The sequence below is a fragment of the Bombina bombina genome, chromosome 1 (genome assembly GCF_027579735.1).
Source record: "Bombina bombina isolate aBomBom1 chromosome 1, aBomBom1.pri, whole genome shotgun sequence".
In the NCBI taxonomy this organism is placed as follows: Eukaryota; Metazoa; Chordata; class Amphibia; order Anura; family Bombinatoridae; genus Bombina; species Bombina bombina.
The window spans coordinates 1,179,770,221-1,179,789,434 of record NC_069499.1 but is presented as its reverse complement, the minus strand read 5'-3'; the positions used below and the strand labels follow the sequence as shown (position 1 = coordinate 1,179,789,434).

At 39.2% G+C, this 19,214-nt stretch overlaps 1 protein-coding gene across 4 annotated transcripts in view; it reads right to left on the bottom strand.

Annotated features, from left to right (window-relative positions):
- TANC2 (tetratricopeptide repeat, ankyrin repeat and coiled-coil containing 2) overlaps nucleotides 1-19,214 on the bottom strand; it is a 785,323-nt gene that overhangs the window by 159,306 nt on the left and 606,803 nt on the right. The window lies entirely within an intron of this gene.

Genomic DNA, 19,214 nt, shown 5'->3' with positions numbered 1-19,214 from the left:
ATAGATCACAGGATCAGGAGAGGAGAGACTTCAATGTTAGAAGCTGCCTCCTAAGAACTTTTGGAGAAAAACATGTTTATTAATTTGGAGTCATTACTCTCTTACATGTAGAAACAAAATGGTGGTCCAAAAACACACTTTACATAGGTTAGCATGAAAAGCCTTGCCATGTTACTGTGTACTGTAAAATAGTTTCCAATACCAGCTGCAGAGTATGCAATGTATGAGAAATTGCTTATTTTTGTATATGAAATAGCTGGTTTTGCTCTTTGAATCCACAACCCATTAAAATGGGTTGAGTTTCCAGAGAAATCAGATCTCCTTATTTTATCACTTTGTGTAGACATACACGTTTCTTTATATTATCTCTGTCTGTATACCAAAGACCAATACTTAGGGCCCGATTCTAAAAAGGTATCTGGGCTGGTGGGATTCTATAAGAATGCTTGCCAGTCCTAACAAAATTATTCAACAAAAACCTTATTTTATCAAAAATCATATTAACTATGCACAGCATAAACTGCAATTTAAGTACACTGTATGGGCAAAAAAAGCAAGAAATTTGTACTTAAAAGTACAAAATACAAAGCAAATTGTTTTGTAAAATGGGCTGTACATTGGTGTTCCATAGGCGTGTATGAAATGGTCTCTCAATTCCGAACCTAATTCTTTAAACATTTTCGCCCTACAGTTACTTTTAGCCCTAAAAAAAAACTAATTTACTCTGAAAGGAAAACCTATACATACAAAAATAACAACAAATTTAAGGTACAGTCCAATGAAAACAGTGTAATTTGATTTGTATTAGGCATAAATAATATTAAACCTACACCAGGGTCTCCCTCTGTACTTCGTACTCCATTGCTAACTTTTACGTAACAGAGAACTCTGTGTTTATATGGGAGAAATCGTGCCACTTGCAGGGACAACCCCTTTTTTAATAGAATTCCATGAGTGTCAGTGTGAAAAACCAAGTCTAGACTTGCAAATTTTAACAGTTGAAAAATAAAATGTCATTACTTATCTCTCATAACCCACAACTAGGAGTATAATTTCTTCTGCTTTTGTATAGCTTGTACTTAAAGAGACATGAAATACAAAATGTTTATTTAATGATTTAGGTAGAACATACCATTTTCCAGTTTACTTCAATTATCAAATTTGTTTAATTCTCTTGGTATCATTTATTGAAGGTGCAGCAATGCCCTGCTGGTTTCTATTGAACACATGGGTGAGCCAATGACAAATCGGTATATATATGCAGCTACCAATCAGCAGCTAGAACCTAGGTTCTTTGATGAAAGGTTTATCTAGGTAAGCTCAGGAGCAGCAACGGATAACAAGAGAAGGAAGAAAATCAAATAATAGAAGTAAATTTGAAAGTTGTTTAAAATTGTATGCTCTGCTTAAATCATGAAAGTTTAATTATTACTTTACTGTCCCTTTAAGTATAGAAACTTTCAGTATAGGTGGGGACACCACAGCCAAAAACAAATTCAGGGTACACTGTCCTTTTAAGACATATTTTTTTTTTGTATGAAGACAGACCAATATTCTTTTGACCTATAACCTTGACAGGGGGTAATGGGTAATTAAAGGGACAGTCTAGTATAAATTAAACTTTCATTTTTCAGATAGGACTTTTAATTTTAATCAACTTTCCAATTTACTTTTATCATCAAATTTGCTTTTTTCTCTTGGTATTCTTAGTTTAAACTAAACATAGGTAGGCTCATATGCTAATTACTAAGCCTTTGAGGGCTGCCTCTTATCACATGCTTTTTAAATCTCTTTTCAACACAAAGAGACAGAAAGTACACATGGGCCATATAGATAACACTGTGTTCAGGCATAGCGGGTTATTTAAGATTTAGCACAAAACAATGCTAAATTTAAGACAATAGATAATAAACAGTCACAGTCATGTGATCAGGGACTGGAAGAAGGCTCTTAGATACAAGGTAATCACAGAGGTAAAAAGTATATTAATATAACTGTTGCTTATGCAAAACTGGGGAATGGGTAATAAAGGGATTATCTATCTTTTAAAACAGTAACAATTCTATGGTAGACTGCCCCTTTAATGCTGCAACAATAAAGAAGCACTGGAGTCAGGGGAAGAGCCTTAACTTGTAGAAATTGGGTAAATATTCCTAGGCTCAAGAAGGAATTAACTGCTCAGTGGTCACAGCTTGTGTTACCCTGAACACCCACCTTCTGGCAGCACTCTCGGAAGCTCAGATCTTGTACCGCAAGATTGCAGCTGTGCATTTTACAAATGTAACACCTTGTGTGCTTGTGCTAAATGAAGTGCTGCCGCAGCCACACAACATGAATACACTGTATGCCTAAGCAAGAAATGGTAATATCTGCCCCCCCATCAGGCACACTTGTACTATATAAATTAATTTCTAAAAAGTACTGTTTACAGATCTATAATTTAAAAGGTGTAATAGTTGTAGAATTTCCAATAGACACAGGAGAACCAGACATACAAAACTGAAGTCTTCCATATGATCACCCCATATATGATGGAAGATCACGTCAGACCGTACAACGTTTGCACTTAGGGAAGAAAAAAACAGGTCCCTTAGCAGCAGGGTGAGCAGGACGTGGAAAGCAATGGGGTTAGCATAATTCTAAGTCCAGGCTAACTTAATATCATGAATACATCTAATCACAGTAGCTGAAGGGATGGAATGAGTAAGGGGAGGGCATGTATTTCACGTACAACTGATCAATCTGTCTGTATATACCAATAGTCCTGCTTCATGGTCGGTCATGAGAGAATGTGAAAGAAAACTAATTAAGGGACACTGTACTGTTAAAACCATGGCTTTGCTTACTAAATCCTTCACCTGGTGTTCTCAAGGACATGCCCACAAAAATGGTCTGAGTCTGCAGGTAAAGCAGACACCAGCTAATGTTATCAATATTTAAACATAGTAAGGTATTGAAATGCTAATTATGGCTTGGCACAACCAGCTATTTTAGATTAAACACTTTGTCTCTCACCTATCCCCACTGAGAGATGAATTAGCGCTATTGTCTCCTGTTTACATAACTTTTGTACAAGAAACATATTTGTTACTCATATTTTCTGTGTATGTGTTGGTTTCTACAGACAAAAACAGCTATTTCAAATGACAAAGACAATGCCCATTTCATACAATATTAAATAAATATAGAGTAAAGGGCAGAATAAAATATTTGACCACTGATGGTACAAAATCTAGAAATGTAGAGAAGGGAATGATCTATTATCCTACATTTATGTATGTTGGAGGTTCACAGTTACCTCCCCATATTGTAGAATTTTTTTAAGCCAAAAATAATCAACTGATTTAGGTTATTAAAACAATGTTAAAGAGAGATTATATTGTATATATAAACATGTTAGAGTATGCATCAGTCCACCAAGGATAGATTTACAAAAACATTCTTATGCTTTGATCAGGATTTCCCTTCCCACAGAAGGAGGGGGCAGCGTCACAGTGTGACTGACGTCTTTATGCACTAGTACAGGTGGCCCTCGTTTTACAATGGTTCATTTTACACCGTTTCAGAATAACAACCTTTTTTCCCAGTCATGTGACTGCTATTGAAAAGCATTGAGAAGCAGTGCATTTATTAAAATAGCCAGTAGGTGGAGCTGTCCGCTTGAGTTGCAGCAAAGCCAAGCAAGCTGCACTAGTACAGGTGGCCCTCGTTTTACAATGGTTCATTTTACACCGTTTCAGAATAACAACCTTTTTTCCCAGTCATGTGACTGCTATTGAAAAGCATTGAGAAGCAGTGCATTTATTAAAATAGCCAGTAGGTGGAGCTGTCCGCTTGAGTTGCAGCAAAGCCAAGCAAGCTGAAATTAATCAGTTTAACCAGACCTGAGCTATCGAGCAGATTTCAAAGGAACAAGATCTTCCTGTCTATAAATCAGTCCAGTTTGGAATGCATAGAAAGAACTGTTTGCAGAAAAATGCAAGTGAAGTCTGTGTTGTGTGATTATGTTATTAGGTTTATAATGCTGTTTAGCAAATGTTTTTGTTTATTTAACTTAGTTTAATTATATATTCTGTGTTGTGTGATTATTTTATCAGGTTTATAATGCTGTTTAGCATTTAAAGTCTTTATTTCAAAGCTTTAAAAATAATGTATTAGGTGTTACTTATGACAATTTTGAGAGTGGCCTGGAACCTATCTCCCTCACTTCCCATTGACTTACATTATAAACTGGGCTTCAATTTACAACGGTTTCGATTTACAACCATTCCTTCTGGAACCTAACCCCGGCGTAAACTGAGGGCTACCTGTATTTAACCCTACAATCTCCCCAGTCATGTATTTTCAAGATGGACTATCTATATTGCTGCTCATGAAAAGCAGTATTATTGTTAGTAATAACAGTATTGATACTTAGGTGTGTAGTGCTCTCCTCAGGACCTATTTAATGGGCACACAACCTGGACGATTTTACGGACTACCACGCTAAAATTTAAGGCAATATTAAGAAATAAATAGATAATACTATTTTTAATATTTGTATGCAATTCATTTGTGATTTGAACAAAACAGAAAATAATAGAAAATGTTTATATTGCAAAGTAATTGCATTGCCCCACCTAGCTACTTCACAATGACACCCGACTGTCAACATTTTGTGTGGAGAACACTGGAGTGGATACTATTGTGAAACAGGAATCAACAACATGTTCTTCCATCATAACTTACATGTGATCGGCTGCTTTTAAGCATATAAGAATATGAATGCGTATTTATGAAAATAGATTTATATTTAGCTAGGGAATTAATAAATTTATGTACGAGTGTTTAATACGTCTGTTTAATAAAATAAAATAAACTCAGCAGAATCAATAATTATAACCTCAAAGAAAAGACAAGGGGAGCCCAATTCTCTATAATCTACTGTACTTGTGCTAAAAAACATATATGTTCATGCCTCATATACATGAACAGGGTTGTGTTTGGTTAGCAAGAATCCTTTTTTCTTTTCAGTAACTTCCCTGTCCCCCAGAAAAAGAATAAAAATAATGCAAAGCTTCATTATTTATTGCAATTGTCTTCACAGATATAAAGCAGCAGGTTCGTGCAGCCTCCAATGTGTTTAATATCCCTTTAAAGCCATGAATTGCTAAATATTATTGAGGTTTTTATCTTGTAGCTAAATTAGAAGACGAGCCAAAGACTACCGCCATATAGAACTAAAAACGTACTGCTTTGGGCTCAATTTTTAAATTCCCTGCCTGAATTTTACATTGTACATGAGCGCTATTTTGAACTCGCGTGCAACCCACTGACCACACACAACCAATCAAATGCACACAACCAATCAAATGCGGGTAGGAGCTGTCAATTTCCCCCAGACTAGACCTGGGAGATTGAAATCCTCCAATGAAGAGGGTAGGGAAGCAGCCAGTCTGATGACCGCTGCTTGATAAATACAGACTAAAAGGTTCTCTTGTGAGAACCGGCAAACAAAGGGAGGAGAAGGGCTTAATAAATAGACATGTGCAACGCAAAAAAAAATTGTTTAGTTTTCATTAGTTAAATAAATAATTTCGTTTGGCAAATTAGTTTAGTTAAATAGTTTTTTCGGATCCGTTCGTTATTCATATTCATTCTATTCTAAAATTTTGAATAGAATAATGCATATGAATAAAGAATGGATACGAAAAAAACCAAAGGATCCAAAAAAAAGATTTAACTTAACATAACTAATATGCCACCAATTGCCTAAACAAAATCATCTAAAACCGCCGCCGCCACCACCCACATCACCGACACTAAATAAAGATATTAACCCCTAAACCGCCATCCCCCCACATCGCCAACACTAACTAAATCTATTAACCCCTAAACCGCAGTTCCCCCGACACTAACTAAACCTATTAACACCTAAACCGCAGTTCCCCGACACTAACAAAACCTATTAACCCCTAAACCGCAGTTCAGACACTAACTAAACCTATTAACCCCTAAACTACAGAACACCCACATCGTCAACACTAACTAAAACACTAAATAGATCTATTAACCCCTAAACTGCCATACACCCACATCGCCAACACTAAACTTATTAACCCCTAAACCGCTGCCCCCACATCACAGCAACCTAAATTAAACTATATTAACCCCTAAACCTAACACCCCCTAACTTTAACATAATTAAAATAGACATAAATTAAAGGGACACTAAACTCAGATTTTTTACTTTCATGATTCAGATAGAACATGCAATTTTAAGCAACTTTCTAATTTACTCCTATTATCATTTTTTCTTTGTTCTCTTGCTATCTTTATTTAAGAAGCAGGAATGTGATGCATAGGAGCCAGCCCATTTTTGGTTGAGAACCTGGGTTATGCTTGCTTATTGGTGGGTAAATGTCAGCCTCCAATAAGCAAGCACTATCCATGGTGCTGAACCTAAAATGGGCTGGCTGCTAAGATTTACATTCCTACTTTTAAAATAAAGATAGCAAGAGAACAAAGAAAAATTGGTAATAGGAGTAAATTAGAAAGTTGCTTAAAATGTCATGCTCTATCTGAATCTGAGAGAAAAAAAATTGGGTTCAGTGTTCCTTTAAAGTTACAATTATTAACTATCGGCTAGATTTAGAGTTTGGCGTTAGCCGTCAAAACCAGCGTTAGAGGCTCCTAACGCTGGTTTTGGGCTACCGTTGGTTTTTAGAGTCAGTCAGGAAAGGGTCTAAAGCTCACTTTCCAGCCGTGACTTTTCCATACCGCAGATCCCCCTACGCCATTTGCGTATCCTATCTTTTCAATGGGATCTTTCTAACGCCGGTATTTAGAGTCGTGGCTGAAGTGAGCGTTAGAAATCTAACGACAAAACTCCAGCCGCAGAAAAAAGTCAGGAGTTAAGAGCTTTCTGGGCTAACACCGGTTTATAAAACTCTTAACTACTGTGCTCTAAAGTACACTAACACCCATAAACTACCTATGCACCCCTAAACCGAGGTCCCCCCACATCGCCGCCACTCTATTAAATTTTTCCCTATGTACCCCTAATCTGCTGCCCCTAACACCGCCGACCCCTATATTATATTTATGAACCACTAATCTGCCGCCCCCAACGTCGCCGCCACCTACCTACAATTATTAACCCCTAATCTGCCGACCGGACCTCACAGCTAATATAATAAATGTATTAACCCCTAATCCGCCTCACTCCAGCCTCACTAACCCTATAATAAATAGTATTAACACCTAATCTGCACTCCCTAACATCGCCGACACCTAACTTCAAGTATTAACCCCTAATCTGCCGTCCAGACCTCACCGCTACTCTAATAAATGTATTAACCCCTAAAGCTAAGTCTAACCCTAACACTAACACCCCCCCTAAGTTAAATATAATTTAAATCTAACAAAATAAATTAACTGATATTAAATAACTTATTCCTATTTAAAGCTAAATACTTACCTGTAAAATAAACCCTAATATAGCTACAATATAAATTATAATTATATTGTAGCTATTTTAGGATTAATATTTATTTTACAGGCAACTTTGGATTTATTTTAACCAGGTACAATAGCTATTAAATAGTTAATAACTATTTAATAGCTACCTAGTTAAAATAATTACAAAATTAGTTAAAATAATTACAAAATTACCTCTTAAATAAATCCTAACCTAAGTTACAATTAAACACTACACTATCAATAAATTAATTAAATAAAATACCTACAATTAAATCTAACACTACACTATCAATAAATTAATTACATGAAATACCTACAAATAAATACAATTAAATAAACTAACTAAAGTACAAAAAATAAAAAAATTAATTACAAACATAATAAAAATATTACAATTTTAAGCTATTTACACCTACTCTAAGCCCCCTAATAAAATAACAAAGCCCCCCAAAATAAAAAAATGCCCTACCCTATTCTAAAATTAAAATAGAAAAGCTCTTTTACCTTACCAGCCCTTAAAAGGGCCTTTTGCGGGGCATACCCCAAAAGAATTCAGCTCTTTTGCCTGTAAAAAAAAACATACAATACCCCCCCCTCCATCAGCCAATCAGATTTTTCCTACCTAATTCCGATTGGCTGATAGAATCCCATCAGCCAATCGGAATTCGAGGGACGCCATCTTGGATGACGTCATTTAAAGGAACCTTCATTCGGACTTAGGACGTCGGAAGAAGAGGATGGATCCGCGCTGGAGGTCTTCAAGATGGAGCCGCTCGTCATCGGATGAAGATAGAAGATGCCGCTTGGATCAAGATGGTTGCCGGTCCGGATCTCCTCTTCTGCCCGGATAGGATGAAGACTTTGGAGCCTCTTCTGGACTTCTTCTTGCCGCTTGATAGAAGACTTCAGCCGGAAGATGGATCTCCAGCCCCCCCTTGGGCTTGGATGAAGCCTAGAACGATCGGTGATACCTGGCATGGTGAAGACAAGGTAGGAAGATCTTCAGGGGCTTAGTGTTAGGTTTATTTAAGGGGGGTTTCGGTTAGATTAGGGGTATGTAGGTGGTGGGTTGTAATGTTGGGGGGGTATTGTATGTTTTTTTTACAGGCAAAAGAGCTGAATTCTTTGGGGTATGCCCTACAAAAGGCACTTTTAAGGGCTGGTAAGGTAAAAGAGCTTTTCTATTTTAATTTTAGAATAGGGTAGGGCATTTTTTTATTTTGGGGGGCTTTGTTATTTTATTAGGGGCTAAGAGTAGGTGTAATTAACTTAAAATTGTTGTAATATTTTATTATGTTTGTAATTAATTTTTTTATTTTTTGTAACTTATCTTTTTTTATTTTTTGTACTTTAGTTAGTTTATTTAATTGTATTTATTTGTAGGTATTTCATGTAATTAATTTATTGATAGTGTAGTGTTAGATTTAATTGTAGGTATTTTATTTAATTAATTTATTGATAGTGTAGTGTTAGGTTTAATTGTAACTTAGGTTAGGATTTATTTTACAGGTAATTTTGTAATTATTTTATCTAGGTAGCTATTAAATAGTTATTAACTATTTAATAGCTATTGTACCTGGTTAAAATAAATCCAAAGTTGCCTGTAAAATAAATATTAATCCTAAAATAGCTACAATATAATTATAATTTATATTGTAGCTATATTAGGGTTTATTTTACAGGTAAGTATTTAGCTTTAAATAGGAATAAGTTATTTAATAAGAGTTAATTTATTTTGTTAGATTTAAATGATATTTAACTTAGGGGGGTGTTAGGGTTAGACTTAGCTTTAGGGGTTAATACATTTATTAGAGTAGCGGTGAGGTCCGGTCGGCAGATTAGGGGTTAATTATTGTAGGTAGCTGGCGGCGACGTTGTGGGGGGCAGATTAGAGGTTAATAAATATAATATAGGGGTCGGCGGTGTTAGGGGCAGCAGATTAGGGGTACATAGGTATAATGTAGGTTGCGGCGATGTACGGAGCGGCAGATTAGGGGGTTAAAAAAAATATGCAGGGGTCAGCGATAGCGGGGTCAGCAGATTAGGGGTTAATAAGTGTAAGGTTAGGGGTGTTTAGACTCAGGGTACATGTTAGGGTGTTAGGTGCAGACTTAGGAAGTGTTTCCCCATAGGAAACAATGGGGCTGCGTTAAGAGCTGAACGCTGCTTTTTTGCAGGTGTTAGGTTTTTTTTCAGCTCAAACTGCCCCATTGTTTTCTAACGGGGAATCGTGCACAAGCACGTTTTTGAAGCTGGCCGCGTCCGTAAGCACCGCTGGTATTGAGAGTTGCAATGGCGGTAAATATGCCATACGCTTCCTTTTTGGAGCCTAACGCAGCCCTTCTGTGAACTCTAAATACCAGCGGTATTTAAAAGGTGCGGGAGAAAAAAAGCCAGTGTTAGCTACGCGGGTCGTTACCAACAAAACTCTAAATCTAGCCGTATCTAACTACCTATTTAAAAATAAATACAAACTTACTTGTGAAATAAAAATAAAACCTAAGCTAGCTACAATATAAGTATTTACTAACTACCTAGTTAAAATAAATACAAACTTACCTGTGAAATAAAAATAAAACCTAAGACTGCTAAAAATAAAAAAAAACTAATATTACTAAAAAAAAAAAAAAATACAATTACAAAAAATAATAAACACCAACATTACAAAAAAAACTGCCATTACAAAAAATAACAAACAAAATTATCCAAGACAATAAAAATTATTCCTATTCTAATACCCCGTTTTAAAAAAATAAAAATAAAAAAAAACAATCTATAATAAACTACCAAGGGCCCTTAAAAGGGCCTTTTGTAGGGCATTGCCCTAAAGTTAACAGCTCTTTTGCAAAAAAAATAAAATAAAAACAAACACCCCTAACATTACAAACCCCCACCCCCCCAAACCAACAAAATAAAAATTAACCTAATCTACCCATTGCCTAGAAAAGGACATTTTTATGGGCATTGCCCTTAAAGGGGCATTCAGCTCTTTTTTGGCCCTTTAAAAATAAAAAATGCCTAATCTAAAAAATAAAAAAAAACACCCCAAAAATTTAAAAAATCCCATTACAAAAAATAACAAACAAAATTATCCAAAATAATAAAAATTATTCCTATTCTAATACCCCATTTAAAAAAAAACCCAACCCAAAATAAAAAAAACCTAATTTATAATAAACTACTAATAGCCCTTAAAAGGGCCTTTTGTAGGGCATTGCCCTATAGTTAACATCTCTTTTGCTAAAAAAATTTACAACAAACCCCCCTAACATTACAAACACCCCCAAAACAAAAAAAAAAAACCTAACTAAAAAAAACCTAATCTAACAATTGCCCTAAAAAGGGCATTTGTATGGGCATTGCCCTTAAAAGGGCATTCAGCTCTTTTACTGCCTTTAAAAGGGCATTCAGCTCTTTTTCGGCCCATTAAAATAAAAAAAGCCCTTATCTAAAAAAATAAACCCCCCCCCCCCAAAAACACAAAAACAATACCCAACACTAACCCCAAAATCGGTACTCACAGTTGCTGAAGTCCGGCGAAAGATCTTCATCCAGGCGGCTCCATCTGTATCCATTGCGGGACCGGCATCTTCTATCTTTATTCCAGCGGAGGCGGAGTGGTTGGTGGATGCGCGGAGGAGGTGGTCCAGGCAGAGTTTTTTTTTTAAACGGGGTATTAGAATAGGAATAATTTTTATTGTTTTGGTTAATTTAGTCTGTTATTCTTTGTAATGGTAGTTTTTTTTTGTAATTGTAGTTTTAATTTTTTAGTATTCTTATTTTTTTTTATTTTTAGTAATGTTAGGTTTTATTAGTGTAAGCTTGGGTTTCATTTTTATTTCACAGGTAAGTTTGTATTTATTTTAACTAGGTAGTTAGTAAATAGTTATATTGTAGCTACCTTAGGTTTTATTTTTATTTCACAGGTAAGTTTGTATTTATTTTTAAATAGGTAGTTAGTTAATAATTGTAACTAACCTAAATAAAATAAAGCTAAATTAAAGTTAGGGGGTGTTAGGTTTAGGGGTGAATATAGTTTAATTTAAGTTGTTGCGATGTGGGGGAGGCAGTTTAGGGGTTAATAGGTTTAGTTAGTGTTAGCGATGTTTGGGAACGGCGGTTTAGGGGTTAGTTAGTGTTGGCGATGTTTGGGAATGGCGGTTTAGGGGTTAGTATAGGCGATGTTGGGAAACTGCGGTTTAAGGGTTAGTTAGCGTTGGCGATTTAGGGAAACTGCGGTTTAGGGGTTAATAGGTTTAGTTAGTGTCGGCGATGTCAGGGAACAGCGGTTTAGGGGTTAATAGCTTTATTTAGTGATTTAGTTAGCGTCGGCTATGTCGGGGAACTGCGGTTTAGATTACAACAAAGAAAAATTCTGAATATGAATAAAGAATGGATTCGAAAATTTGGAAACTGATTTATTCATTTTCAGAATTTTTCAGGATTTTAGTTATGGTGCTGATTCGGAAATTCCGAATCGGCCAAATCGAATTGCACATATCAATTACAGCCCTTTGTGCTGTAATGAAATAACATAAATTATGCTTACCTGATAATTTCATTTCTATCTGTGGGAGGAGAGTCCACTGCTTCATTCATTACTTGTGGAAATTAAAAACCTGGCCACCAGGATGAGGCAAAGACACCCCAGCCAAAAGCTTAAATACCTCCCCCACTCCCCTCATCCACCAGTCATTCTGCCAAGGGAACAAGGAACAGCAGGAGATATATCAGGGTATAAAGAAGAACAAAAATAAATTTAGGTCCGCCCACTGGAGAAACAGGCGGGAGCTGTGGACTCTACTCCCACAGATGGAAATTAAATTATCAGATAAGCATAATTTATGTTTTCCATCGTAATGGGAGGAGAGTTCACGGCTTCATTCATTACTTGTGGGAAACAAATACCCAAGCTCTAGAGGATACTAAATGAAAAAAAAAACAGGAGGGCAAAAAGAGGGAACATTACTCTGAGGGCACCACAGCCTGCAAAACATTTCTCCCAAAAGCTGCTTCCGCCGACGCAAAGGCATCAAATTTGTAACATTTAGCAAAGGTATGTAAGGAGGACCAAGTAGCAGCCTTACAAATCTGCTCCATAGAAGCCTCATTTTTAAAGGCCCATGATGAAGCCACAGCCCTAGTTGAGTGAGCCGATATCCTCTGAGGAGGCTTATGTCCCGCTGTCTAAAAGGCCAAGCGAATAATGCTCCTCAACCAAAAAGATAGGGAATTGGAAGAGGCCCTCTGCCCCTCTTGCACTTCCCTGAATACACCACAAATAACGATGAAGTCTGTCTGAATTCTTTTGTGGCCTGAAGATAAAACTTCAAGGCTCGAACCACATCCAAATTATGAAGTAACCTGTCCTTTGAAGAAGAAGGATTAGGACACAAGGAAGGAACTGCCATCTCCTGATTGATGATACGATTAGACACAACCTTGGGAAGAAATCCAACCCAGTGCGAACAACAGTCTTATCTGCATAAAAAAAACAGGTAAGAAGGCTCACATTGCAAGGCCGCCAACTCAGAGACTCTGCATGCTGATGCAATAGCCAATATAAATAGAATCTTCCAGGAAAGCGTTTTAATGTCAAGCGAATGCATAGGCTCAAACGGAGCCCTCTGCAAAATCTTAAGTACCAAGTTTAAGCTCCAAGGTAAAGACAGGCCTGATCTTAGACAGAGCCTGAACAAAAGACTGAATATCAGGAAGCTCCGCAAGCTTCTTGTGTAACAGTGCAAGTCCCTTCTCCAACCCATCCTGAAGGAAGGACAGGATCCTGGATACCCTAACCTTATGCCATGGATATCCATGTTCCTCACACCAGGACAAGTAGATGCGCCGAGTGACCGGTCTCCTGGCTTGAATGAGAGTATCAATCACTCTCTCAGAAAAACCTCTCTTGGCTAGGACTAAGCATTCAATATCCACGCAGTCAGCCTCAGAGAATCGAGATTTTTATTTAGGGAGGGACCCTGAACCAGCAGATCTCTGCGACAAAGTAACTTCCATGGAGGAGATGACATCCCCACCAGATCCGAAAAACACATACTCTGCGGCCACGATGGAGCAATTAGAATAGTCGAAGCTTGTTCCCGTTTGATGCGGGCCACTACTCGAGGTAGAAGTGGCAACGGTGAAAATATGTAGACTAGGTTGAACTCCCAAGGCACTGCTAAAGCATCTATCAGCTCTGCTTGGGGATCCCTGGACCGCAACCCGTATCTGGGTAGCTTGAAGTTGAGTCTGGACGCCATGAGATCTATCTCCGGCGTCCCCCATCTGATGCAGATCTCAGCAAACACCTCGGGATGGAAAGACCATTCCCCCGGATGAAACAATTGTCTGCTGAGAAAATTGGCTTCCCAGTTGTCCACACCCGGAATGTGGATCTTTGATAGCAAACAGTTGTGGGTCCCTGCCCACTCCAGAATCCGAGATACTACCCTCATGGCTAGGGAGCTACTCGTTCCCCCCTGATAGTTGATGTAAGCCACTGAGGTAATGTTGTCCGACTGGAATCTGATAAAGGGGCCAAGCCCTCAGAGCGTTGAAGATCGCTCGAAGTTCCAGAATATTGATCGGGAGAAGCGACTTCTCTAGAGTCCACCGGCCCTGTACCTTCCTGGCACCCCAAACAGCTCCGTATTTTGACAGACTTGCGTCCGTGGTCACAATCTCCCAGGATGGTCTCAAGAAGGATGTCCCCTGGGACAGTTGGCCCAGACAGATCCACCAAGAGAGGGAATCCCTCATTCAGTTGTCTAGAGAGATATGTTGGGATAGGTCTGAGTGATCGCAATTCTATTGTCTCAACATGCACAACTGAAGAGGTCTGAGATGGAACCTGGCGTATGGAATGACATCTATGCTGGATACCATGAGCCCAATCACCTCCATACACTAGGCCACAGATAGCCTTAAGGAGGTCTGGAGGACATGACAGCTGGACGCAATCTTGTGGCATCTCTGATCTGTCAGGATATTCTTTATCGAAGTGGAATCCTCAATCTATTATCGTGCCCAGGAATTCCACTCTGTTGCTGGGAACCAGGGAACTCTTTGCTACATTTATCTTCCATACATGGGATCAAAGGAGAAGAAGAGCCCTTGAATGGTCTTCTGTGAGACTGTAGGATGGGCCCGGACCAGGATGTCGTCCAAATAAGGTGCCACTGCAATACCTCTGGCTCTCGCCACTGCAAGCAGCGCTCCCAGAACCTTCATAAAGACTCTTGGGGCAGTCGCCAGGCCGAACTGTAGGTCCACAAACTGGAAGTGTTGGTCCAGAAATGCAAATCTTAGAAACAAAAGTGATCCCTGGCACGTGAAGGCAAGTATCCTTCAAATCTATTGTAGTCATGAACTGTCCCTCTTAAACTAAGGGCAGAATAGACCTGATCATCTCCATCTTGAACGATGGGACCGACAAAAACCTGTTTAGGCACTTTAGGTCTAGAATCGGACGAAACGTGCCCTCCTTCTTTGGGACCACGAAAAGGTTTTTTGGGGGTTTTTTTGATTGAGGTTCTTTTCAAAACATACAATTAGTAGCTGTAAAAACATACATATAGAAGAAAATAAATTGTAACAGGGTAGGCTGTTAAGACAAAGCAGAGAAATGCACAGAATAATTAATGACAACCTACACTGTCAGTACAGGCAGTAAGTGCTGCTTATTAAACTGTATGCCACCAAATGATTTGAGTGGCCACTCTTGGACCACACTATTGCATTAACCCTGATATAAGGTAGGTGAACATTAATGTGTCAGGGCCACTCATGGACCCCAGATGAAGAACCTCTGGTTTTCTTACTTTTTGAAACTATATTTATGATTAACACTTTAACAAGGTAGGATAGTACGAAAAGATTATAGTTAGAATTCTGCCCGAAATATGATTGAGATGTAACCTTAAAGAGCTAAACAGAAGGTGTAGTTACTTTTAAACTTGAAGATTATAGCTTATTATAAAAATAAAAATAAGAGGGGGTTATACGCAAGGTAGCCACAAAGAAGGAATCTCCACTGCTAAACCCAGTGTGGAGTACATATGAATCAGCCAAGGTCTAAAATAATAAATCATGTCTAGAACATCCTAAAATGGTTCACAAAAGCATTATAGGTGTAAGTTCAAAAGCTGTAATAAATTCTAGAACATAAATAAATTTGTGGCTGAAAAACACATTCTATACAGAAGCAGTAAAGAAGTACATAAGTAATGAAACAATCAAGGATTGGACATATCACTGTATATTGTGTTATGCAATAAATGAGGCAAAAGTATGTATGTGAGGGACCTGTAAATAGGGGGTATATGGTCCTTGAGTTGCTATATGCACCTTGAGAATTAACAGATTGGACGCACAGGAAATACTGGACATAGTAACTATAAAGTGTAATACCCATATGGTTAGTTCCTACTACGAAACTGAGTCTGATATCCTTGTATAGGTAGTAAGTACTGTCATGACTCCACAAAGCTTTTCTTGCACAGATCATACATATTGCTCAAATGAAGCGTCAGAAGTAAAATACATTACCTACAGGGCGCAATAACTATATAATATGCCTCTCATATGATATGGTCCCGCCACATTATTAAGCTTCACATCTCTTCAGAAACATCAAAAATAACCATACTATAGCTTAGTAAAGAAATATATGAAGAAGTAGCCCTAAAGGCTACAGCTGTGGGTATAAACAGTATCGCAATGCTAAGTAGTATGCATATATAGATGAATGGTGGTAAACAGTAAACAGATCTCAAAATGTTACTAGATGTGAGACAGTTAACGTGCCATAGGTATTTGACTTTAAAAGGTTCACTATAAGAACCTAAAGTGGACTGGCATGAGTTACTGGCTTACAGTTCGTTATAACAAGGGAACCACAGTCAAATTTTTACAATAAAACAATTGCTAACTATATAATAAAAAAATCTTAGTTGTGATAGTAAGTATGTCAGATACCAGGCTCAGAGTTGGTAAATAACGGGGGTTGTGTCCTTAAAGTCTAGTTACATCGTCACACGGATCAGACCAGCGCGATTTGCTAGGAACCCAGTCCGAGTGCAGCAGGCCCTAACGGAACGAATGTCCAGTAAGTATAACAGCCATGGAATTGACACTGGCACAAAAATTGTCCCGCTCACACCAGCCTCTCCTTCTGCCTAAGACCGCCAGGATCCCATTGTAAATGTAGCGGCACTGCACAAAGAAGGATGGTAGGCAGGATAAATACAGGAAAACAATGCGTTCCGTCCAGCTGCTTGTACAGAATGATCCATGAAGAGTCGCTCGCTGTAGAGCGCACTAATAAGTGATCTAAAGCCCAGTGCTGCAATATGACAGTTGGCTCGTTAATGTAGTGGTCACACAAGCATCCGTCCGGGTTATGTAACAAAGCACACCACCGTCTAGTTGTTTAGCTCCATCACTGCCAGCCGCTCCACTGGGCATCACAATAGTACTTTGCAGGTCCCATGCCAATCTTTTAGGAGTGGGTAGCGGGCTCCAGGGTTTTAGATTGCTATAAAGAATGTTAGCTTTCTCCTGCTCTGCCAATACAGGCTCCCTCTGAGTGGTTGCATGCAGTAAGTGGTTGTCCTCAGGTCTGAATGCTTTGTGTAAAATGATCTCGAGTGTAGCGTGATGTGCCGTTAACAAGCGATTCAGTTCCCTCAAAATGTCTGTAGCTCCTTCCATAATCTTCAACCTATATCTGTAATCAGGCAGATTAGGAGTTGAATGGTTTGAGTTCAGCACAGCGTGCTGCCTAACGACAAGGCCCAGATGGACCTCGCCGGGGGTTGAATAAAAGATCTCAGCCCTAGAATGTGATACGGGTGCTCAAAGTTGCGATCATCTAGCATGTAATAGGCTCACTTAATGCAGGATCTGTAGTGCTTTAAAGAACAAGCTATTTGGCAAATACAGGAGCCGTCTGGAATGCTATTTTAAGTAAAAATAATGAAAGGACTAGAGCAGAGTGGTAATGTGCGACCTATCATGGCCGCCTCCCGGAAGTTCCCCCGGCACCACGAAAAGGTTTGAATAATACCCCAGGCCTCTTTCTGCCAGAGGTACTGGTACGAGAGAGAGATCCCTTACGCACTCTAGAAGGGTCCTGAACGTCTCTCATCCAGGCCTCCGGAAAAAGAGATAGTCTGCCCACTACGATCCCGAGACGGATCGGGGACCGCCCCTTCATGCCGATTTTGTCTCGGCAGGCTTCTTGCTCTGCTTGGCTTTGTCCCAAGATTGAGCTGGTTTCCAAGATTCCTTGGACTGCTCGGGTTTCACGGCAGGTTGCTGGCATTGGGACTTGTCCGAACAAAAGGGACGAAAAGTAGAGCCCTTATTCTTCTTATCCTGCGGTAGGAAAGCACCCTTGCCTCCTGTGACCGTGGATATAATAGAGTCCAGGCCTAGACCAAAAAGAACTTTCCCCTGAAACGGGAGGGATAGTAATCTAGACTTGGAAGTCATGTCGGCAGACCACGACTTTAACCACAGAGCTAGAACATAAAAACCTGATGTTTTAGCATTCAGGCGAATAATCTGCATATTTGTATCACAGATTAATGAATTAGCTACCTTTAAGGCCTTAATTTGTTCCTGTATCTCCTCAAGGGGAGTCTCCACCTCAACCATAGCTGACAGAGCGTCACACCAATAGGTAGCAGCCCCAGCCACCGCAGCCACCGCCGCTGCCGGTTGAAAAGCAAACCCGCGAGCTGAAACATCTTTCTCAACATGGATTCCAATTTTTTATCCATAGGCTCCTTGAACGAAGAGCTATTTTTTGATCGGGATAGTTGTGCGCTTAGCGAGCGTGGAAATAGCACCATCCACTTTAGGGATGGCCCCCCACAGCTCAAGCTGAGAGTCCGGAACAGGGAACAGTTTTTTTTTTAAAAAGTAGAGGGAGAAAAGGACGAGCCAAGTTTCTCCCATTCGTTCTTAATAATATTAGCCATTTTAAGGGGAACCGGGAAGGTCTGAGGCACCACCCTGTCTAGCTTAGGGATCAAAGGTTCCTCTGGCAGTTTCGGTTCCGGAACCTCGAACGTAGCAAGTACCTCTTTCAACAGAAATCGCAAATGCTCCATCTTAAACTTAAAGTCTGCCCCCTCCGCAACCAGAGGTCTAGATGTCGCCGGTTCTGACGCAGAAAGAGCATCCTCTGCAGAGTCCGAGTCGTCTTCATCAGTGGATAATCCATCAGAGACATCCAATGGAGTAGATGATCCCTGGGACAGATAGCTTTGTTTCACCTTTCACTTGCGTTTAGCAGGGAGTGGTAAGGCATTGAAGGCCGCAGAGGCCGCTGTTTGAAACTGTTCAGCTAAATCTGGCAGCCAAAGGGCCCTTCCCGCGGGAGGATTCGTAGTTCCCTGGGGAGCTGCATGTGTAATCGGAGATGAATGTAGGGAACGCACCTCGCGGGATAGAAAACCCTCAGAGGTGGACTGCTCAGTTGTACTAAATATCTTATTCTTTTTAGATATTGCAATTTTATCAAAGCATGTGGAACATAGTTGAGCAGGTGGATCCACCGGAACCTCCTCACAATAAACACAGGTATTAGATTTCATTAAAGAGGGAGTAACCTCTAACATATCAGAGTCCTCCATAGCTTGCGCTTTTATTACAGACTAGATAGAAATTAAATGGCACCTTTATACCCCAAATGGACGGGGCACTTACCACCTCCTATGACCCGGACCACAGAGAAAAAGCTT